The 24,609-nt window shown below is 49.5% G+C and overlaps 1 long non-coding RNA gene across 1 annotated transcript; it reads left to right on the plus strand.

Annotated features, from left to right (window-relative positions):
- The first annotated feature begins 200 nt into the window (after positions 1-200).
- On the plus strand, positions 201-1,002 carry LOC136996596 (uncharacterized). Its single transcript, XR_010887609.1, has 2 exons — positions 201-276; positions 784-1,002. It is a non-coding gene; the product is annotated as an uncharacterized lncRNA (long non-coding RNA).
- The last annotated feature ends 23,607 nt before the right edge of the window (positions 1,003-24,609 follow it).

Genomic DNA, 24,609 nt, shown 5'->3' on the forward strand with positions numbered 1-24,609 from the left:
CAGCGAGGGAGGAAGGGTAACGGCCCATCAGAGCAGAGAGACCAGAGTTCGACCTTGAAAGGAGGGAGGAAGGTTCGGGTGAGATTGCCGGTTGAGGAGGAGAGCGGAGAAGATAGCAGCGACGAGGAAGGCGGGGGCTTGCGAGAAGTTACGCGCAGGCTGCGGGGGTGTGCAATAGGAGAGACGCAGCCGAAAGGGAGGCCGAAGGGCGGAGAAGAAGTAACAACATCCCCGGTCGACACCCTATTGCGTGCATTAGAGGAAATAAGGCGGGAGGTCGAAAAACAGAGGGACCTGCTCAGTGGAGCAAAAAGGGGAGCGGCCCCTGCCAAGTCCATACCACTCACTGACTGGCAGCTAATAGCCGATTCATGTGCCCCTCAGGGCTTACGGTTCGAGCAAGTGCCGCAAGTCTGCCCCGTAAGGGCAGTGCCGGGGGAAGGGGTCCAGTGGGTGGCGCTCAAGCCCGAGATAGTACAGAGTCTGATGACCTCGGTGAAAGAGAACGGGCTGAAACATCAGCAAACCCAGATGTTGTTGGATAGTGAGCATGCCCAGGCGTGTACGCCTTACGACCTACGGCAGCTGGCGAGGGCGATACTGTCACCCACGCATTGGATGCTGTGGAAGGAGGCATGGCAAGGCCGTTGTGCCACCCTAGCTGCAGCTGCCGCCGGGAACCCGAACCACCACCTAGCAGGTACCACACTGGATTGCTTGGTGGGGCGAGGTGCAAACCTCGCATCCCCGAACCAGCGAGCGACAGCGCTCAGAGGCCGGGAGGTCATGGCCACAACAGAGGCTTCGCGGGCCGTGTATGAAGAACTCGGGAAGCTAGTAAAGGTAGAGCCACCCTGGACAAAGATAAAACAGACACACGCAGAGAGCTTCACTGAATTCTGTGACAGGCTCCAGCGGGCCATTGCAGAGTCAGACTTGCCCCCTGAGGCCCAGGGTCCGGTCATGATGGAGTGCCTCTGGCAGCAGAGTGACGCCATGACGCAGGACATCCTGAAAACGATCCCTAAAGGAACACCACTTTCGGTTGTCATCCGCATGGTACTGCAAAAACAGAATCAGGGAACAGCAGCAGCGCAGGCTCTTGTCACGGCGGTGGACCAGATGAGAAAGGGACCACAGCGTTGCTTCTCTTGTGGATATCACAGGGAAGAGGGTATGCTGCGGTAAAACGGGAGGAGCAGATAAGATGGGTTCCAATGAAATGCATAAAACCTGACCTAAATGCACGTACGGGAGGGTCTGGGGTGTAACTAATCATTCTTGGTGAGATTCCATCCTGAACAGGGTGACGCCAGACGGGATGCTGCTGCATGGCTGCATTGATGTTTATCGCCGGCTTTATGATTCCGGGGACCGCAGAGTCATACTGGAGGAGATGAGCACAGGCGCACAGAGCAGCTCACTACTGCATCCCGTTCAACCCCGAGGCGGGGCCGACAGAGACTTTCCTGACGGGGAACAAGTCAACACAGGGGCGTGGATCTTGTCATGGTTTGATTAGAAATGGCTTATAACACTAGGCTTGATAGCACTCACAGTAGTAATAGCGATATGCTGCGGCTTGCTAATTCTGAATTATTGCTTACGGCATGTACGGCTTAACTGCTTGATAGACATGAGCATAGAGTATATCAATTAATAGTACAGGAAAAAGAGGTTCTAGAAAGGGGGGGAGATGTGGTGGATCTTGGGAAACTGCATAGACAAGATATTTGCATGAGAAGCGGTAGACTAGGCGTAGCGGAAGATCACGCGGTGTGACGCGCAGCCTAGGGGTGGAAACAAAGTGCACCTGTATGTAAGCTTGCACGCAGCCCACAATAAACGCCATTAGACGAATGGCTAACTAACCTGTTTGGCAATCTACCACAGTGGCTAATAGGACTGCTCGCTGAAGGCTTGCGCATTTTGCTAATCCTCATAATTATAGGCTTATGCTTGTGTGTAATACTGAGCTGCGTTAAGAAAGCCTTGCTGAAAGTAGCGGGCCAAGTCTGGATTGCTCGAAAACAAGAAGGAGAACTTCTGGAGGAATGGCTGGGTTTTGGGGGGGGGGATATAGTCTGTTGGAAATAAGCAATCCCGCCTATGCCTTTAAGGTTTTCCCTAAACGATGAAGACAAGGACATCGCCTGCGTTAAGAATCGGGAAAAGGGGAAGCAGCACACAGCTCTGATCACGAAGCTAGTAACGCAAGTAACCACCCGACGGCGGTCCCGTCGCGGCACACCGCACATACAGTAACCTTGAGCAGTAGCAGCAGTGCTACCAACGCAAGCTTCTGCCCAGCGGCCTGCTGTAGGTCTGCCATGCAATCAATGACGTCCGCCGTTGCTGTCGTCCAGCTGCCGGAATAAGATGGGCTCACTTTCGCTTGTTTCGTTGCGTCCCGCTCGATATAACGAAACAACGTTGATGGGAGAGGGGGAGATGTGGAGGAAAAAGGATGAGCAGGGAGGCACTGCGGGGCGGAACATGGGAAGGTCGTAACGGGCGGAGCACTGCTGCCGGAAAAGAAGGCGGGGCTTTACAGCATTATAAAAGAGCAGGATGCGCTTCATTAAACGCCATTTTGCCACTCCTCATATTGGTGTCTGTGTGGTGATGGTCCGGGGTCTGGGGGAAGGCCCCGTGCCTCCTCGGTACGAGCGAGAACGGTAACACTTACCACAGACACTGCTATTCGTACCGCAGAGCGAGGATGGACACATGCTAGCAGAATTAAAGGACCGATTTCAGAATCATCGTGGGAAGCCTTTGGAAACCCGGACAATTTAAAAGTAACCTTTAAGAAGAAACCTGGAATCCTCGGTAAGTGAGACCACATTTTGTAAAACCTAACATAGTATTTGTTATAACCCCACATTGTATTTGTTATCCCTTTGTGTGTTATGCATGTAGGGTTTGTAAAGGGAAGTAGTGGACTCATTGTTAGTACGGGTATCTCCCTGGCGGCATTTGCCGCCCTTGTTATGACAAAATTGACTTATTGGACATTAAAAGATCTTAAGAAAAGATCGGTAGAATGGTGGGAAGCCTTTGTTAAAGGAGTACAACCTGAGAAAGGTTGTACCCATGCCAACCACCCCGATCACATAAGGCTAAAATTAAAAACACCAATTGTAGGTGGACTGTGCCGTATGTTGGGTGTCTCTCTCGAAAAACTGGGGAGCCTTTCAAATCAGAAAGGCACATAAAGGAAGTTCCCCTGAAGAATACGGCTGCTGTCGAGAAGACAGGTACACCCTGCTGCTCTGAGCAAAAGAGTAGGCAGAGGAGACAGAGACGTATAGAAACTGTGGGGATCGAGGCCGACAAGCCACCTCCTAAGCAGGAATACCTAAAGTTATAAGACCCAGACTCTTTAAAGTCCCAGAGACACCTGGCATCACGGATCGCCCCTCCAAGGCATTAAGGGTTTGTAAAGTATCTGTTAACCAAGCCATGGGTCCACTACTCCTCTGGAAGATGATTGTGCTAGGCTTATTAGGAAGACGAATCAAAGGGGAACATAATGTAAACCAACCCTTTAAGTGGAGATTAATAAGGTGGGAGGATCAAACAGCGATCCAAGTATGAAGTGTACCCGGGAGCCCTACATTCACAGCTACCTTGTGTGAGTTGGCACCTATTGAACCATGTCTAGATCACATGGGGTTTTACTTTTGTCCTAGTTCTAATCCTGGGCGGGGGTATTGTAACTATCCAAACTCCTATTATTGTGCTTATTGGGGGTGTGAAACTGTAGCCTCAGATTGGGCCCCAGGAGCAGGGTCGGATAAGTTTATTAAGGTCCAGTGGGGACCTTATGGCTGTACACCTTCCAATGGGAGGTCCAGTACAGGTTCGCGCCCTTATTCGGCTTTTGGCAATCAGGGTAACTGTAAGCACCTGATGATAAACATTACCCGCCCGGAGGACCCAGGATGGTTTTTGGAAAAGACCTGGGGGGTCCGGTACTGGGAACCCAGGACCGATAGGGGAGGATTATTTACCATAAAGAAAGAAAGTGTGTGACCTACTCCTCAAGCGATAGGGCTGAATCTAGTTGTTAAAAGGGTGGAATCAAGAATCAAACCAACGGGGGCGATCATGAATCCGACAAGTATTCCTATGAATCACCCCACCCCGAAAGATACTGTTGTAATCTCGGAAAGTAAAGCCACAGAGAGGGTAGACAATCCTCTGTGGAAGGTTGTGCAAGCAACCTACAAAGTATTAAATGCTACAACCCCTAGTATAACTACCCATTGCTGGTTATGCTACGACATAAGACCCCCTTTTTATGAAGCAATAGGAGTAAATATGACATATACCTTAAGCAATGATTTCGACTCACATTGTCAATGGGAAGATAAGAAGAAGGGGTTGACCGTGGAACAAGTTATGGGAATGGGAATGTGTATTGGCAAAGTACCAAAATCAAAAAGAAAGCTGTGTGGGTCTATAACATTGCAAACCTACACCTCCGAAAATGGATGGATTATTCCCACCAAAGGAACTAGATGGATATGCTCAAAAACGGGCCTAACTCCCTGTGTCTCCCTAAAGGTACTCAGTGGGTCCCCAGAATATTGTATACAAGTGGAAGTAGTTCCAAGGATCTTGTACCATCCAGAAAATGTGATGTACGATCATTGGGACACCCCTCACCCGGTCCGAGTAAAGAGGGAACCATTCACCGCAATTACTATAGCCACCTTACTGGGTCTTGGGGCAGTGGGAGCGGGAACCGGAATTTCCTCCTTAGTGATGCAACAGCAGAGCCTTAGCACTCTACGGGCAGCTGTGGATGAGGACTTAGAACGAATAGAAAAATCCATCACCGCCTTAGAAAAGTCGTTAACATCACTATCAGAAGTAGTGTTACAGAACAGAAGAGGGATGGACCTCTTATTTTTGCAACAGGGAGGATTGTGTGCAGCCCTAGGAGAAGAATGTTGTTTTTACGCGGATCATACAGGAGTTGTCAGGGATACTATGGCGAAATTGAGAGAAGGCCTTGAAAAACGTAAAAAGGAAAGAGAAGCCCAGCAAGGGTGGTATGAATCATGGTTCAGTCGTTCTCCCTGGCTAACAACCTTATTGTCTGCAATAGCGGGTCCATTAGCTTTACTAGTACTTGTGTTGACCTTTGGGACGTGTATAGTAAATAAAATTATTAACTTAGCAAAAAGCAGACTCGAAGCTGCCCACCTACTGTTGATAAAAAGTCAATATAAACAACTAAATGAAGATGAGAGTAAGCATAACCCTATGCTCTCCCTGGCACAGGAGGCTGTTGCTCGATTTGATGAACAAATTAGAAGGGACCAAAACAAAAAGGGGGGATTGTGATATGTGCTAATTTGTTGCATCAAAGTGAGAAACAGCCTTGGGAACATCTTGTATTGTGGTATGTACTAATTTGTTACATCAGCGAGAAACAGCCTTGGGAACATCTGTGGGAACATCCTACAGCCTGTGGTGGGGGGCATGTACTCTGCCTGAGAAAATTGAGTTGAGCTAGCGAAGCGGCAATGTTAGTTTAGATAGCCTAATATGGCGCACAGTGCAGAGGAAGACTCCAGCCTTCATCTCCACGACCACCAGAGGGCTGAAGAAGACCCCCTAGCAACAGCCGGCGCAACCGCAGAAGTTACAGGAGGTGCCCCGTATACCCGGGACTGGAATCGCATATAAGGAGACTGTGAGGGGGGGTTTGTGCGCGCCGTTGGTGGAGCAGGAGACTCCCCCCCGGCCGCCCAGCACTGTTTTGCTTACTTGTGACTTGCTCAATTATTTTATAAATTGGAATTTATGCAACCCGGCCCGAGTGGTTGTCAATTTGTCACGTTTACCTATAACACTTCCCAGCTCGCACCCAGCCCTCGCCCTCAGCCCCAGCCCTACAGCACTCGCCCGCAGCCCCAGCCCTGACCCGAACCCAGCCCGTGCCCGCACTGCTCCCCAGAACCCCTGAGCAGAGCCTGAACCCTCCCCTGAGCCTCCCCTAACCCCTGCCTTAAAAGCCGAGCTCTGACCCATAGCCCGAGCTGCATCAGCCCTGGGATTTGCATTCAAGAAGTAATTTTCCCCAGAGCCTACCGACCAAGTTCAGAGATATTTTCCCTTTTTTCTGTGTTTCATAGCCAAGCTATGAAATGCAGTATTAATTAAATGCAGAGTAGGTGGGACTGATCCTTTCTGCAGCCCAGACTTCAGGGTGGGAGTTAGGCTCAGTACCGTCTAAACCCTTTGAATACATGCTCGATTGCATGAGGATCTCCGTGATCAAGCCCCTATGGAACAACTAAATCCAACATGGAAACATGCCCCATAGAAAAATGGGTCTGCCGTGCCCTAACTACGAACATTTGCAGGAGCTGCTCAATCAAAACAGAAGCTGCAGCTATGTTCTTTGAAGAAAAGGAGGTTACAGATGGCCGCTCACTCTGCACAGAGCTCCACTCAATTCAGGCAGAATTATTGCACCGGTAATCTGGTCCCATCTCCGTATGGAGAGATTATTGCCCTTGGCAGTTCTGCTGGCAAACAGGGGAATAGGAGGGCTCCCAAATGGGCTGAAGGCAAAATTAACCAGCTTAGTTCAAAGGGCCGATGAGCAGACTGGACTGATTCAGGCTGAAGCACATTATACAACATATAAATTATGCCCTCCACTAGTATAAGTAGGAGGATGCTGGCCTATTCATATGGCAGAGTTAGAATTGAAAGAAGATGCCTGTTCATTGTCTAAAAAAATTGTTGTGAAACTTAAGATGTTTTACCTATGCTTTACAAAAGCAAAACAGCTAACCTCATGTGAACTCAAAATGCAATTGCTCTGGGATGACTGTATTAAAATTGAGAATTTTTTTTTAGGATAAAAGCAATCCTTCTTTTTCAAACCCTTGAGTTGGTGTTCTTTGAATTTCATACTTTCCTTTGTCTAAGCCGAGAAGCCTCTTGTCATAGCTATAGGTGTTTATTTTGACAAAGGCATCTACGTGCTTTCTGATCTGGTCTCCTAGAACATCTTCCAGGAACTTGAACTCCACTTGCTTCTTGTACTGTGACCAACCAATAAATCCCCCCAATGGAAGCAGGGTCAGGGAAGAACGCAGGTGTGACTGACCCCAGCTGTCGCAAAGAAAGCTGAATTAATCTCAGCACAAAGGGAACCAGAGCCTAAAAGAAAGGCCACCCTCCAGACTCATGCGAACACCTGAAGGCTGGAAAGACATCCTTAGAGGAGGAGAAATAATTGGCAGTAGAGAGAATGTGCTCCCCAGCTGAGCTGCAACTGGTCTAGCAAGCATTGCTGGTTTGAACCAGTGGCTTGCTGCTTTCCCCTTTCCCAGGGAAATACAAGCTGATAATGGATCACATCTGAAGAATAAAGAAGTGCAAACTTGGTGTGCTTCAGATGGAGTTCAGTGCACTTTCCACCTACTGTATTATACCTCAAAGTAATGTGGTAGCAGAAAGATGGAATGAACGACAGAAACAGCAGCTACACAAGAGTGACTCTTCTCTCGTAGAATACTTCTAAGTGGTGATCCCGTTTGTGGGAAGCCATAAGTCGGCTAAATAAGTGACAAACGCCAATGGGAAGTCCCATAGCTAAGGGGTTTGTGTCAGTAGCTGCATGAATCCCTCTTAAAACAGAAATAAAACCCTCTCGATGTCCTGGAGATGAGGTTGTGGTTAAACACCCAACTCAGGGATCAGTCTGGGTGACTCCGCTGTTTTCCAAAGGAAAAGGAGTATGGGATGCTGTAGACCCTGAAAGGAGTAAGTTCACCATAAGTGAGGCTTGGATGGTGTCCAAGACCTGGGTGTCTTCTCTTGCAGGGAAATGGGTTGTTATCTTCTCACCGTGGGAACGCTGATAACTGGAACAGACACCCGAAACCTGTTTCTAGCAGGTTCTGCCTTTTCATGTTGCCCATGGGACAACTCGGGTATTGAAGATCAGTTGCAACCCCTCCTTAAAACTACAGTTGCAGGAGGAATACCATCTGCAACAGCATGAGGTCAAGGACTGATAGGAAGCACTAATGTTACCTTCACCCTAAGATCTAACTTTAGTCTAAATGTAGCTGTTTGTAATAACACTGGATGGGAAGCTGCCCATGGTTTGACATAGAGTGAAATGGGTACTATATACATGAAAGGCAACATTTGCTGTTGTAATGTAACGTATATTTTTGACCAAATCACCAAGCAGACTTACTGGTTAACTTCTCATAGGACTGAGGAAACGATGCCTTTTTTTGCACCATTTAATGTATCAGTAACACTTGAAGTGACCTTCCACCAGCTTGAAAACTTTCTCAAACAGAACGCCAAGGTTACTCATGTAACTGTCTAAAACTGGAGAATGCTTAGAGGAGAGAGAAGGAACGATGATATATGATAATAGCAAATGGATTTGGTTAGTAAAAGTGGTAACAAGCCTTACTGAAGCTCATGGATATGATATCCTTCAAGGCTGGTTTCCCCCAAAGCTAGCAATGTATTGCGGTTGATGTTACATCCTCTACTCCTACTGTTAATGATCCCTCTATTGTTCCTCAGCTTTCCCCATGCCACGGATGCAGCCCCAGGCAGGCAGAGGGATGGCGGCCTCCTCCATGCCAGCCCGCTCCTCCCATGCCTCTTGGCCCTTGCAGGGGGCTGGAGCTGCCCCGTCCCAGGGCAGCCAGGCAGCGCCAGGGCTGGGATGGGGCATGAGGGGACAGGGAGTGCGGGGGCAGTGGAGCAGGGTGAGCAGCCCTGCTCGGGGCCCTGTGGCTGGGCCAGGGAGAGCTGAGGCTGCTGGGGCTGGCCGGGCTCCGGATGCTGCTTCGACATCAGCTCCATGCTAGAAACATCGAGTTTCCTCCCTTTGCAGAGGAGCAGCCTGCAGCGGAGGCCCCTCCGTCTGGCGCTTGTGAGCCACATGTGGAGTGCTGTGTGCAGTCGTGGATTGCCCAGGAAAGAGAGAGAGTGACAGACAGGAGTGAGAACAGCAGAGGCCAGAACGATGGTTTGGGCCTGGAGCCCATCAGGCATAAGGAGCTGCTGAGAGACATGGGTCTGTTCAGCCTGGAGAAGGGAAGGCTCAGGGGAGATCTTATTGCTCTTTACGGTGACCAGCTGGGAGGGTGTAGAGAAATCAGAGCCACGCTCTGGTAAAAAATGGACAGTGGAAGGACAGGAGGCAACAGGCACAAGCAGAAATATGGGACATCCCACGTGAAAGAAGGAAAAACATTTCCTTCTTAAGGGATCAAACAATAGACCAGCTTCCCAGAGAGGTCGTGAGGATCTCCATCTTGGGAGTTTTTTTCAAAATTTGTCTGGACAAGGTCATGAGAAACCTCATCTACTTGGAGATGTTTTGAGAAGGAGCTAGGACTAGTGACTTATGGCCTAGGAGGTAGGACTAGAGACTTAGTAGAAACTAGTGCTCTCTCCCAGCCAAAATTACTCTGCAATGCCATGGTTCTGCATGGTACTGAGGAGAATCACATCATAAGGGCACCCCCCCCCCCCCGAGCTCATGTGTGGCCCCAGCAAAGCGTGAGGCACCCTTCTTCAGGGGTTCATTCCCTGGCCTGCATTCACCATCCACTTTGGCCTGAGGAGAACAATTTTTGCTTGCCCTCCAAACATGGTCTTGCTGGGATCTCCTGGAGCTGTGCAGGGAGCCCGTGGTGGCCATCTCCAAGCAGAGATGTATGCGCTGTGGGTCGCTGTGTGGGCTCAGAGGGCCCTTCACATCTTGGTTCCTTTCCCCAGAGCCCTGACTCTGATCCAGCAACACAGCGGTGTATGCCCCACACTGCCTAGTCTTAGCCCTGATGTACTCTTCTCCCGGGCCCTTTGCAGCCCAGCGCAGCTCCTCCCCCGCTCTCCCCACCCCACCGCCCTCTCTCCAGCCCAGCAGAGCAGCCCAGGCTGGGGATGGCCCCGCAGCAGTGCCCGCTGCAGGGTGCTGCAGAGTTCTCAGCACTCACACCACAGCTCGAGCCCCTTGGAAGGGCACAGCAGCTCCTGGGGGGCGGACAGAAGTGTCAGCCTCCCCATCAGCCCCAGGGCTAGGGGCCAGCAATGACACGAGGCAATTGAGACCAGTCGGTCCCTGTCTCCATTGCCTCGTGTCTAGGAGATCCTTAACCTGGACTACCTGCAGTCACTCGGTGCCAGGCCCTCTCCTCAGGACGGCACAAGACTCCTGGCCCCAGGGGTGTCAAGCAACTCCACTTTCTCGAGTGATGGAGCAGCCCGTCCTGAGTTGACATGCATAGAAACAAGCATTCATTTATTCCTCCCTGCAAACACCCAATTTTCCTTTGTTCTTCTCCAGAGATGACCCTGCTTGCTAGAGAGCCTTTCCCCGGGTGAGTGTGTCCATGCCGGCCTGACCGGTCGTTCTTGCGCCCCTCCTCTGTGCTGCCCACAGGGCCCCGGGCTGGTAGTGCTGCTCTGCAGCGCAAGCGGGCTGTGGGGCCCCGGGGTGACTCTGCCCTGGTCGTGCTGGTCAGGGCAGACCCAGCTGGACCAGCATCATTGCACCTGACAACCCCCTCCCCAGGGTCTGTGGCTGTGGAAGACGTTTGGAGCAATCACAGAGCATTTCCAATGGTTCAGGATGGGTTCAGATGTGTCATTAGACCAAGGCCATAGTTTTTCATTGTGGGTGACATGAACCGCTCCTGGGGCTCTCTTCCCTGTGTCTGCTGAGTCACCAACTGCCCCTTCCGAGATTGCCAAGCCCTCGTTTTTTTAGCCCTTTACTTTGGGTGACTCCACTTGTTTTTGTGAGTCTCCACTCACTGCCCATCCCAGACACCTGCTGTCCTGGGAGATCCCCTGTGCTCACTGTGTGGCTCCATATTCCCTTCCAGAAGGAAGGGCATCTGTCACCAGCCCCCTAATAAGTGAGTCAGTCTTCAGCAGATACCTCTTTAACACTCACCATCTCCAGCGGTCCTGGGCACCCACAAGTGAGGGCTGAATCCAGCCCTCATTCTCTAACACATCACCCTGCGAGCGCATCCCCCTTACCCCATGGAAAACCCAAGCAGAGCAACAGGACTTTTTAGGGTGCAATTCCCTGAGTGCATTCCTGGCTCCCGCTTTGGAAGAAGAGCCCAACCTTCAGGTGCTGCACTGAGGAAATCCCCTTTTATTACAGAGATGCTACCTGGGAGGCCAGCTCTGACACAGCGAGAGGCAGATTTACAGAAGGCCTCTGGGTCAGGCAGATGGGGTTTGTGCCTCTGGAACAGTGGGATGAATTCCACCATTTCTGTACAAACATGAATGTCACAGATAGAACTTGCAAACCACAGCAGTTGCCTGAGATAAGTTGGAAATCGCTCATGAATAGAGACGGGCAGCTTATTGCTGCTGAAATAGTACTAACTGAATTAGTTTCTTCAGTGCCTCCTTGAGCTCCTTGTTCCTCATGCTGTAGATGAGGGGGTTCACTGCAGGAGGCAGCACTGCGTACAGAACAGCCACCACCAGATCCGGAACTGGGGAGGAGAGGGAGGAGGGCTTCAGGTAGGCAAACATGGCAGTGCTGATAAACAGGGAGGCCACAGCCAGGTGCGGGAGGCACATGGAAAAGGCTTTGTGCCATCCCTGCTCAGAGGGGATCCTCAGCACAGCAGTGAAGATCTGCACATAGGACAGCACAATGAAAACAAAACAGCCAAACACTACAGAAAAAGTAACCACAAGAACCCCAGCTTCCCTGAGGTAGGCGTCTGAGTAGGAGAGCGTGAGGATCTGGGGGACTTCACAGAAGAATTGCTCCACGACATTGCCTTGGCAGAATGTAACTGAAAATGTGTTAGCAGTGTGCAGGAGAGCATTAAGAAAACCAGTGGCCCAGACAGCTGCTGCCATTTTGGCACAAGCGCTGCTGCCCGTGAGGGTCCCGTAGTGAAGGGGTCTGCAGATGGCAATATAGTGGTCATATGCCATGATGGTGAGGAGATAAAACTCTGCTGAGCATAAGAAAAAGGAGAAAAAGATCTGGGCAGCACATCCTGAGTAGGAAATAGCCCTGGTTTTGCTCAGGGAATTGGCCATGGATTTGGGGACAGTGGCAGAGATGGTGCCAAGGTCGAGGAGGGAGAGGTTGAGGAGGAAGAAGTACATGGGGGTGTGGAGGCAGTGGTCGCAGGCTATGGCTGTGATGATGAGGCCGTTGCCCAGGAGGGCAGCCAGGTAGATGCCCAGGAAGAGCGAGAAGTGCAAGAGCTGCAGCTCCTGCGTGTCTGCAAACGCCCGGAGGAGGAACTCATTGAGGGAGCTTCTGTTGGACATTTGCTCACCCCGGGCATGAGGGACTGTCCAAGGAGAAAGAGACAGTGACAAGTTAGAGCAGGCTTCTTGGAGCCCAACCCCTTCCATTTCTCATAGAAACCCCCACATTTCCTCTCTCCTCTCTCTTCGTGCAGCTCCCTTTCTGGGGCTCTGGTTTGCACTGGCTGAGTGTGCCATGCGCAGCAGGGGCCTCTGCCCATGGTCTCCAGAGGAGTCAGTTCTGCTCTGCCAGAGGTGTAAATGGAGGCGTCAAACAGCCCCAGGGATTTGGTGGGATTCCTGGGGATGGGCGCCATGAGCTGGGTGGAGGGGACTTGGTCCAGTGACCCAGTGGGAATAATCTCTCTTCCCCATAATGAGAGCTGAGTACAGCCCTCATGCCAGCTGTTCCTGAAAGAGAAGATCCTTGTGAGGCATTCATCTCCCCCAGCCTTACCCTCTTGAACAGAGGTGCCTGTACCTGAATCACTCACACCAGCTCCCACTCCAGCAAGGCAGAGAAACACTCAAGTGAAGGCAAGGGGTGACCTGATCCTTTCTAGACAACTCCATTCCAGGGAGATAGACCCTCTCCTCATGCCAATTTACCATCTGCACCCTTCCTCCAGGCACTGCACAGGGAATGGGAAGTGACTAGCTCTGATGTACACATCCTGCAGCAGATTACATCCACCCCTGATGTGGAAGGGTAGTTCAACATTTTGAAACCCATTTTTTCCAGAAAATGATCTTCAGTGGAGGAGTCTGACTATATATTTATTTAGTTTTTCGATACCTCCATCTCACTGTGGCAGCACAGTGTGTGACGGGGTAGAAAATTTTGCCATTTCAGTTGCTCTCAGCATGAGCACTTGTGCATCCCAAGAGGAAAAAAGGGCTCACTGTGACTTTGTACAGGGTCACGGGACCTGGTCTGTCAGTGAGTTTTTCCCCTCACTGCCCTGTGCTTGCACCTCACCAGCTAAAGGAGAAGCACACTCACAAGATCCTCTAAGAAAGAAAGTGGACTGAGCTGGGAGTGGAGGAGTTCAGTTCCACAGTGGAGATTTGCAGATTCTGCTCTTTCAGCCCAGAGGTGGAGAGAGTGATGAAGAGTGTGACAAAGTTTCTCTCTCCCAGGATCAGACCAAGGACTCTCAGATATCACAGAAATGCTACTGGGAAGTCGTGCTCTTCTGGAAGGCAGCTTGCAGCTTGACAGGATACCCAAGAGAAACAGTCACAGGTCCTATAAAGGGACTCTCCTTAAGAGAGAGTCAGCTCATTCCCCAATCTGATGAGATGCATTGCCAGGAGCCTCACAGGTTGGAAGGGGATTGAGGCTTCTCACTGCCATGAAGAAAGCACCGTGGAGGACCCACAGGGCTGGCGCCTTAACTGCAGCTGAAATGGAAATGGAGCTGTGAGCTCTGGACGAGGGACTGAGACTCATTAATGGTTTCAATGAGCAGTCAAGGGGTCTGCTAGGACCTTCTGAAAGTGCCTTCACCCATCGCTTAGTCTATAGACAACACCAGCTCCCCCTTTGCTGGCCTCATCAGGGTTTGTCTGACCTGCTCCTTAGCACCTGCAAACGTGGGGATGTCCCTGGACAGTGCCCTGCTGCTGGGAGGTTTCTGCAGGGCCAAACTGAGAAAACCAAAGAAGGCGTCAGTGTTGCAGGGACTGACCATGACTTGCTCAAATCCATCCTCCTATGATGTTTCTGTTAGCAGTTCCCTCTTCTTCCCTGCCCATCTCTGCTGCCTAGAGCTGTCCCTGCTGGGAGCTGTTTCTCTGTCCCAATGTCTTTTCCCGGTTGCTGCTCACAGACCCCATTCCAACCTCTGTGTACCCACTTCTGCCCTACAGAGACCTCCCACAGGCAGGGCAAAGCTCACAGCTCCCTTTCCATTATCCCCTTGCCGGGTGGTAGGAAACTAAAAGCACCATCTCAGGAAATTAGCTTCTCTTTCAGGAAAACCCTGCATTTGCCTTCCTCTTGAAAAGTCCCCTCTGAAAATCCTGTGCAAGAGCAGCTGGAGCTGTGAGCAGTCCTGACCCACACAGCACTCTCTCAACAGGAGAATGAACCTGCCCTGCTGGGGGTCCATCCTCCTACCCAGAGCTGCTCCCTGCAGCACTGTGGGGAGTTGTCCAGGCAGGCTGAGTGCTGACCCTTGCAAGTGGCAGAGTCACTGCCCCAGATACACAGCACCCTGGGGCGCAGGGACACTGCTCTGAATTACAGCCCTGGGCAGACCTGTGTGCACACCCTGGCTTCACCCCCCTGCAGCGTCCCTGGGAGAAGGCAGCTGGATGCCCTGTCCCAGTGATGGTGTGGGAGGGAATCCCTGCTCGGAATGATCTCCTCCTCCTCCACCCTGGAGAAGCCAGGATAGTGACACCACCAGGAACCTCAGGAGTGTTGTCCTTCAGCCAGAGACTTACTGTGTAAAGGGCTGTGAAGATTTCTCCCACAAATGAGCTCTCTTCTGTCTTCCCGCTCCAGACTGCCTTTCACATCTCTCTGTCTTGTCTCATCTTATGTCAGAAAGAGCAGGCAGTTCCCAGAGCCCTGCTGCTCTTTGCAGAGGAGCTGCTCCTGGACGCAGCTATCTCTCGGCAGTGCTGCCCCATTGCCATGAACTCCCTGCATCCAGAAACCTGGCCCTGCTCAGGAGCTGAGGCCCAGCAGAAGGTGTGATTTTCTCTGTCCCTTGTGCTCCCTGCTCCTGGGAAATGTTCACTGAGGCAGACCAAAATAATCATCCATGATCCCTCTCTAAACAATGGAGAGAGACCAGTTAGAGTATTGCAGTTTGCCTCATCAGAGGATGGTTATCTAGGAGAGTTGGAAATGTCCCACTCCAGATGCCCCTATTCCCATCTCTTAGCTAGGCAGGACACCTCGGCAGGGACAAGACGTGAGTTCATTTTCCCACACTGCAGGTATTGATTCAATCTAGGCATCTCCTGCTGGTTTAAAGCCCCTAGGATGGAGCGGGATTCAGATCCCTCCCATGAGCTCTGCAAAAACACTGGAGGTGGGATCCTCCTTGCCAAAGCTGAAGTGAGCACAACAGAGATGTCTGCATACGAGCTCCTTGGCTACACTCCCATTATAATCAGTGGAGATGAAGGGTGGGAGTCAGTTGGTCACCCACTAACACTTGGTGAAATTTTAAGAGACAGAGGTGGTCCAAGGCGTGTTCCACTGTCTGCTTGCTCTGATGGAGCAACTATGAGACCTCTATCCTTCTAGAGCATCAGGTGGGGGCCAGGTGGGGAATTTCCTTGGTCATCTGAACAGCAGAAGCCTCACAGTGCTAGATGTCCCCTCACTCTGAAGCTGAGAAACATGCAGATCCCTCCATTATAAACAGTTGATGTATTTCAGTGCAGACACTCGATTCAGTGACGTAATATTAGGCCTGCAGTGCCCTGTCCGATGCCTGGGCTGTCCAGCACAACCCCCTGTTTCTAGCAGATCCAGCATGGGACCTAGAGGAAAACCATGCCCTTTTGGAGTGTTTGCTCAGGAGGTGTCCCAGGGCACCTCGGGTTTCCTACCTGTGCCTGAATAACTGAATCCCACCACGGCATTTGGGCAAAGTCTGAACCATCTACATCCAAGCATGCTGCATAGATGGCAGGCACATCACACCAAGGTCTGCACTCATTTTGCTGCAGGCTGTCCCAGCTCAGGGACTTCTTCATTGGCACCTTGTCCTTTTGGAGATCAGTTCACCTCTGTCAGAGGCCCCAAGGTGCTGCAGATTCAGCTTGGGCAGCAACCCCCTCTTCTGCCATTCCTGCATGGCCCAGCCCTGTTTCTCCCTGGCCTTGGGTACTAGACAGTTTGCCATCTCGGTGGGAACCTCCTTTCACCATTACATTGCCACCTGCTATCTGTGCCAGCATGTCTCTGCTCTGAAGTGGGGCCATTGCACACACAGTGTCCTTGGCCCTTGGTCACAGGTTTCCACATGACCAGTCTGTGCTTTGTGCCACAGCTGAGGCTCTGCAGCCCAAATAGACACAAGTGCATGCAGCCTGGGGCACAGCAGGAGGCACTGGAGACACACAAGCTGTCACAGGGCTGCCACATGGATGGAATAACTGAGATGTGGTGGGTTCACTCGCACAACTGGAAGGCTGTGATAGTAGGGTACAAGTTCTTCAGGGGAGACCAAGGCAGAGGATGAGGAGGGGGATGCCCTTTGTGTGAAGGCACAGCTCAGATGTATGGAGCTCTTCCATGGGACAGACAAGGGGAGGCAACTCTGAAGGGCAGAGTAGCTCAGGAGAGCCAGCAGGTCTTTAAAGACAGCATCCACCAAGCACAAGAATGGTCCATCCTGATACTCAGTTAAACTAGTAGACATCTCAGGAGACCAGCTTGGCTAAAGAGGGAACTCATGCCTGAGCTCCAGTGCAGTAAGGCAGCATGTGGGAATGGGAAGGAGGGAGAAACTGCAAAGGAGGAATTCAGAAATATTGTCCAGTGAAGTAGGGATGGTGTTAGGGAAGCCAAAGCTCCCATGGGATTGACACTGCAGAGATGTCAAGGGCATGAAGAAGAGCTGCTACTGCTTCAGCTGCAGTAAAAGAATGCAAAGGAAAACATGGGCTCACTGCTGAATGGGGCAGGGAATCTAGTAGTAGCAGATGTAGATAGGTCTGAGGAACTCAATGCATTCTTGGCTTCAGTCTTCACCAACAAGGTCTCCTGGGCCGTAGCACCTAGAGTCAGAACTCCAGAGGGGAAAAGTGACCAGCAGTGGATGAGGTCTGAGTGAGGGATTACTTGCAAGAACTCAGCCCATACAAGTCTAAGGGACTGGATGGGTGGCATCTGAGGGCATTGAGAAAGCTGGCTGCTGTTGTAGCAAGGCTGCTCTCTATTATTTTTGAAAGGTTGTGGAGATGAGGGGAGGTCCCAATGAGCTGAAAAAGGGCTGTTGTGCCCATCCTCAGAAAAGGCCACAAGGACAAACCAGGGAGCTACAGGCTGTTCAGCCACACTTTGGTGAGCAATGTGTCATGGAGCAAATGCTCTCGGACCATAGTTCTTGGCTCATGCAGGGTGTCCCTGCTCCAGCGCAGGTTGCCTTCAGACCACAGTATCTCAGAGGTGTACCCTCTGGGAATGGAGCACCTCCTTCTAAGGGCCTCTAGTCCTGCCACGGGGCACCACAGAGAAGATTCTGGCTCCACCTTCTTTACTTCCTCCTGTCAGATGCTTATAAACCTTGATAAGAGTCTTTTCTGAGCCTTTTCTTCTCCAGGCTAAACAATTCCAGCTCTCGCAGACTCTCCACATGAGAGACATGCTCCAGTCCCTTAATCATCTTTGTGGCCCTTTGCTGGACTTGCTCCAATATGTCCATGTGTCTCCTGTACTGGGGAGCCCTGAATGAGACACACCAGTCCAGATGTGGTCTCACCAGTGCTGAGTAGAGGGGGAGGATCACCTCCCTCAACCTGCTGCCAATGCTCTTCCTAAGGTAGCCCAGGGTACCATTGGCTTTTGCTGCAAGGGCACATTGCTGGCTCACAGTCAACTTGGTGTTCACCAGGACCCCCAGGTCCTTCTCTGCAGACGGCACCCAGGCTGTACTGGTGCATGGGGTCATTCTTCCCCAGGTGAAGGACTTGGCATTTTCCTTTCCTGAACTCCCTGAGGTTCCTCTTTGCCCTTTTCTCCAGCCTGTCAAGATCACTCTGAATGGCAGGGCAACCATCTGGTGTATCAGCCACTCCTCCCAGTGCTGTATCATCAGCAAACTTGCTGAGGGTGCACTCCTGAAGCCAAAGGCATGGGACAGAGCTTTGTAAGCTCCTGATACGGTTATCCTCCTCCAGGAAATGGTCTTCTGGTTGGGCAGCAAAGTCCTCTTGGCAGGCCAGTGTCTCTGTAGTTTCCTTCTCACAAGGGGGACCAGGGAGATGCCATGACTTTCTCTGGGTCAAGCCCCAGCCCCTGCTGCAGAGACACATGGCCTGGAAGACCTTAGAGCCAGCCTCCGGGTACACAGAGCAGCAGGAAGTCAAGCTTCCAGCTTCTGGTTGAAAGACAGTTCATGCTCAAAGCTAACAGGCGTGTTTCCAGGAACCATTTGAAGCACAACGACAGCAGTTGCCTCAGTGATGAAAGCTTTACACTTGCTCTACAGGCAGTGAACAAAATGAAGAAAACCCTAGCTGATTAGTTCAGTACTGAGCTCCACCTCTTGGTCACTTCTTTGGGTGTCACGGGCCCTCCTCCTGCTCCTCACCCACTTCTGTCTAGTAACAGCTCTCCCAAGCCTCCTCCACTCTTTTTGTCTCCCCATCATGTTCCCCAGAGCCCTTTGGACCCCTTGTCCCCCTGGTTTGGCCCCATGGGGGAGGAGGGATCCCAGCACCACTTGTGTGCACCCCTGTGCACCCAGAGTTGTGAGCTGCGGTGGGTGGTGCTTCCCACCACCCAGCGGCACCAGCCCTGACCTCAGGGGATGGCTGTGGTGGTGCCAAATGCTTCCACAACTGGGGTGACATCTGGAGCATTGCTCCAGGTGTGGTTGGAGACTGGTCCAGCAGAGACCCCCACCAGGAACAGCTGCCCTCTGTTCAACTTACAGTTACAGAAGGATGCTGAGTGTGGATAAAATGCCACCCTGACTGGTGTACATGACCACACTCACTAGAGACAGGTGGATATATTTCATAAGGACAATCACTCATAGCACACATTCTTCAGAATTCCTTCATGCAAACCCTTTGCAAGCAAGTGCTGTGGTCAAAATGGATCTCAAGATGCAGGAAGACTGGCCAAATGTCTCTGTGCATCAGCTCTACACGAGGTGATACATCAGCTGGAAGCACAACGACATGGGTACATGCTTCCTGAAAGACTGATGAGGAAACTGAGGGGACACTGGGCTACGCCAGCCACTCCTCTGCACCCCCTGGATGTATTGGAAAATGAAGAAATGGGCTGAAATGAGAAGAGATCTAGAGCCCTGCTTAGACAGAGATAGGGTCCAATAGTCCCCTGGGAACACTGGAGTTCAGTAACAAGCCTATGGACAGAGGCTTATGCTCTGCTGGGGCTGTCCACACTGAGTACAAAGCAGGTGGACTAAGAGCCTGCCTGTACTCAGGGAAAGGGAAAGCCTTGCTCACTGTCACCATGGATGAGATTGCTCTCGCTGAACTTCAGGTGAACAATTCAGAGGTCAAAACAGAGGTGCCTAGTCCTAACCTAGATGCATTAAGATGGTAAGAGAGGTCTGCATTATGTTGGCAGTTATAACTCTGAACCCTCAGGTTCATACTTCCTTTTGGAGGGGTAGAAGATAGTCAGGTGGCCCTTAGGAACCAATGTCTCACCCCTGAAGAGCTCTCAGAGTTCTGCAATGAAGATGCCTACATGTCAGTCTGTCACTCAGGCCTCCCTCTGCCCTTAGAGAAGATGAATCTCTTCCTCTCATCTCCTTTAGAAATCCATTTTGTGAAAAGTTGAATCATGTCCTAAACTCTACTGACTAACCTAAGGCAACCTAAGGTGACTACCTCTTGAACATTTAAAATCTATCCTTTAGATGTCCAACATTAGAAAGATAAGGCAAGGAGCGTGACAGTAGCTCCACAGAAGCTGCTTTCACAGATTACATTTCTTGATAGCACCTTTAAAGATTTGGTGCTTCTCTCTCTTAGACTGCTTCACAAAATGGATCTACATTTCTGCAGGGATTAGGTCACCTGGGTACCAGCTATCATTTTAATTAATGTCTTGTCACCCTCTCAGACCAACTCTGCTGAGGAGCATCTCAGGAAAGCACAGAGGACCATGATTCTTCAGGGAATGTCAAAGGGCTTTGGGTGGTTTTACTTGAAAGGAAAAAAAAATCAGAGCTTACTTCTGTCTGGCAGCACAGTGCACCAGAACAAACGGCATTAGCAGCTGACTCAAAGAGGCTCTGCAAGAACCTTGAAATGAGACATGCCAGATTGTTCTCTCAAGGTTGTGGGAGGAGAGGGAAGGAGATGATGGTCTGCAGAAATTCTGCTGGCCTTCTATTTCCCCTTGACAGTGTTTCCTGCACATAGATTAATGTAAGTAACTACTTTGCTGCATTTCACCTCATTTTTCTTTGATTCTTGTTGTTGTTGTTGTTGAGTTCCTAGACTGCCTGCCTGCCTGCCTGTGACTGTCCTCCTTTGCCTGTGATATTTCTCAGGCAATGAGACCTTGCTGATCAGTCTGTGTCTATGTGCCTAGGTCCCTGCCCCTTTCTCTGCTTTAACTTGTTGGCCAGGTCCAGCTAAGCTGCACAGAGTAGTCCTGTTCTCTCTTTTGGGCTTATACAAGTTCTGTGAGCAAAAGCGGCAGGATGGAAAGGAGATGGTCTACATAGGGGTAGACTGTCCTGAGAGGACTGCATAGAGAATTCAACATCTTCAAGAGCTCGGGTAATGAATTCAGGACCAACTCCACATCAAATCAAGCTTCGTTTTTTCCAGTGTTCACAGAAAAAAAAAAAAAAAAAAGTCTTTTGGGTTTCTGTTTGTTTGTTTGTTTATTTGTTTTACAAGATAGGGCGCTTATTTTTTTTATCCCCAACTGATGAAGTTCCCTACTTATCTTTTTATCTCCTAGGATTTTCTTTTTTTTCCTTCTCTCTCCTTTGTATTACTTGTATTACTTTTTTATTTTTCCTTCTGATGGCCAGCATGTTTTATCAAAACCATTTCTCAGCAAGAAGAAAAATCTGGTTACAAAGATTTCTGCTCTATATGGAATAGTTCAAGCTTGGAGGGAAAGACCACAGTTTTAATCATAGAATATATGTCTTCCCTCTTTTTGGCTTTGTCCCTCCTATTACCTTTATTTCCCAGTGGCCTCCTCCTTTATCACCATCCTCTTTCTGCTTTCTCTCCATTCCTTACCTAAACAAAAAGTTAATGTCGCTTTAAAGAGATGCTTTTATCTTTCTCCAGGATGCATTTTATCTCATCCTAAAATACAGATTTAAGATAGACTAGAGAAAGAATGACTGAGAAATGTCTATCTTTTTCTCCATTGGCTATAAAAGGACACTTGAGTAAGGAGCTCAAATGCAAAAACTTACATGTTGTTAATAGTGAATTCCTACTCTAACCTAGAAACTAAGTTTGTTGTTACTGTTTGAAATGGTGTCTCCTTACTCTATGTTGTTTCTCCGTGCCTCTCCTCTCTTCTCTGTTTTCCTTAGACTTTTTGTGAGTAACCGCATGTATCTCTTTCATTACACTACATTTCTCTACCTGTCTCCGCTCCCTCTAACCTTCTGAGGAATTGTTTCCTCCACTGACCATCTTCTATTACTCACTGCAGCTCAGTTGTTGCAGATATGTTGAACCATACGACTGTCACAGAGTTCCTTCTCTTGGGCTTCCCCTCCCTCCACCATCAGGAGTACCTAATAGCAATCATTCTCCTGGCTTCCTACCTGGTGATCTTAGTTGGAAACCTGCTGATCATCGCCTTCTTTCTTTCTGACCGAGACCTCCACAGACCCATGTACTTTTTCCTCTGCAACCTCTCCTCTTTGGAGATCTTCATCACTACGTGCATCATACCCAAAACAGTAGCAAGCTTGATGATGGGCAACAAAACCATCTCCTACCCAGCTTGCATAATTCAGTCCTACTTCTACTTCCTCTTGGGCAGCACTGAGTTTGTCCTTTTCGCTGTTATGTCCTACGACCGTTATGTGGCCATATGCTACCCTCTTCAGTACCCCATGCTCATGAACAGTCAGCTTTGTGTTCAGCTCCTGTTGGGGTCATGGACTGCAGGCTTCCTGGTCACCGTTGTCCCCACTGTCCTAGTTGTCAGGTTGCCCTTCTGCAATGCCAATCGTATTGACCACTTCTTCTGTGAAGGTATGCTTTTGATCAAGTTGTCCTGTGCAGAAACACAGACTGTGGAGCTGATAAATTTCATGACCTTTTCCATCATCCTCCTTGGCTCACTGGTCATGACAGCAATGTCCTACTTATACATCATTAACACCATCCTTAGGTTGCCCTCAGCTTCATCGAGGAACAAGGCATTCTCCACCTGCTCCTCTCACTTCACCATTGTCATCTTGGGCTACGGCAGCTGCATCTTCCAGTATGTGCTGCCTTCAAGTCACCACACTTCCTATTACAAAATGGTGGCCCTGCTCAACACAATGGTAACTCCTCTGATGAGCCCCTTTATTTTCAGCCAGAGGAACGAGCAGATGAAGAAGGCTCTCAAGGTGGGCTTGAAGAGAAGTGTGATAATCTCCAGAAAATGTTTTTCCTTCTGAGGAGGGATTTTGTAAGTGGAGGGAAAAGGGAGGGGGACGGAACAAATGATTAGGATTCATTTGCTGAAATTACACCTTTCTTTCTTGGCAGTGTGAAGTTTCATGAAATCACACCAGTTTCTCTCCTGAACCATATCACCATGATACGAGCTAAACCTTATATAAGGATGCCTTTCAAATGGTCTAAAAGCACTTTACAAACCCTGGTGAATACCCTGGTGATGGTGTTTTCTAAGAGTGGAAACTGAGACAGAAAGCAACAAGCTGAGGAGTTCCTCCTTCCTTGGCACACCAAATTCTCAAGATGGTTCACCTTCCTCCAGTTTGGATGCAGCTTCTCCTTGTCACACAATCTGGTTTGCCTGTTTATTTTGGTGGCAGAGCTTTGTTGAACCTTCTTGCCTTTAGAAAGAGACAGAAAACAGGTGGAACAAATGAAAAGGAGAGCAACAATAGCTTTATTTCTCTGCTAAGTGGCACTTACTTCTCCCCATTAACCTCCTGGTAAGGACAAGAACAGAGACAAAATAAAGTCTATATTACCCATCTAACATCAGCTCTCTTTTAAGCTGCAACAAAATCCAGAATATTGGTCAGTAATTTAATTGTTGAGTAACAATGCAATTGTCCACAGGTCAAGCTTAATGAAATAAATGCCCAGTCCTTATGACACAATCCTGTCAGAGTCAATACTTCAACTAATAGAACAGCCTCACGCAGTGGAATTAGTTTGTCCACATTTGTAACTTAAATGCCCTAAGCTGAGTGCATTGCCCGCCCTCCTGTGATAGTCTAGAGGATTATATCATCTCCTCTTACGCTAGTTGTCCACAGTACTTCAGAGGAAGTATACTGAGCATAGGAGGCTCATCTGTTTAATAGAAAATGCCAGATGCACTGAACCACATGCTGGGTAATGTGTTATAATTTGTGCAAGTGAGGGACTTTTGATCAGTGAAGTCTGTCCTCTGCAGCCCCACGGATTAGACCTTAAGTTCTCTCCAACCCCTTCACCAAACAAAAGCAAACAAAAAATTCCTTTTCTCTAATCCTTGTCATGGTATTGTCATTTTGTAATTTTCATGGATTCATTTTCATTCACGATTTGCAAGACAAATATATTGTTTTGGAATGAGAATCAAAAGCAGTATTTGTTTATTCATTTTAAATAAAAATAAGAGATTTTCATTCTGAGAGACTTTTTTTATTGTTTAAATCACTCACTCCCAATAGTACAGAAACACAAGATGGATGAGTTTAGTCTTAAATGCCTAGCATGGAAGGTTTGAAGTTATTTAGTTGGATGACTCCTATCCCCTTTAAGTTGGCAAAGAATCCCACCAAGGCATCTTCAGTGAAGGGACTTTGGAATCACAAGCAGTGCTTTAACTTAGCTATCTTAGACATCTTATTGTGAGAAATCCTCCCCAATCTCACTGAGGCACTAATGGCTCTGATATTTCTGGATAGATAGCTACAGTTTGACTGTGTGACAGCCACACCTCTGGTTACAGCACAGAAATAACAGAACCTCACTGTTTGTCCACTGCTACCTCTACACCAATATCTTAGGCGTTTGCTTTGCTCTGATGGCATGGCCTCCAGACTGTTCACCTTATTCACACCAGGGAAAAGTCCAGGTGCAGTGGTGGGACAGTTCATTCAGGAATTTGCTTCTTCCATTGAAGGAACAGGTCACTCGAAGAGTTCCCCCTTGCAAGGGGTACAAACAAGACTGTGCTGGGTGTTGCTTCCTCTGCTCTGTGCAGACATCAAACTGTATTTTATGCCCTAAGGCATGCAGCACATATCCTCACTGCCACACTACAAAACAAAACAAAGCACACGTTTTGTCAGCCATGATCAACAGCCCTCACTTGATTTCATGTACCTTGAAAGGAGGAAACGCACACAAAATGACATGCCTGTGTCTCTGGGCTGCAGGGGCACTACGTGGGCCAGCAGACACCCA

This window comes from Apteryx mantelli, unplaced genomic scaffold (genome assembly GCF_036417845.1).
Source record: "Apteryx mantelli isolate bAptMan1 unplaced genomic scaffold, bAptMan1.hap1 HAP1_SCAFFOLD_49, whole genome shotgun sequence".
Lineage (NCBI taxonomy): Eukaryota > Metazoa > Chordata > Aves > Apterygiformes > Apterygidae > Apteryx > Apteryx mantelli.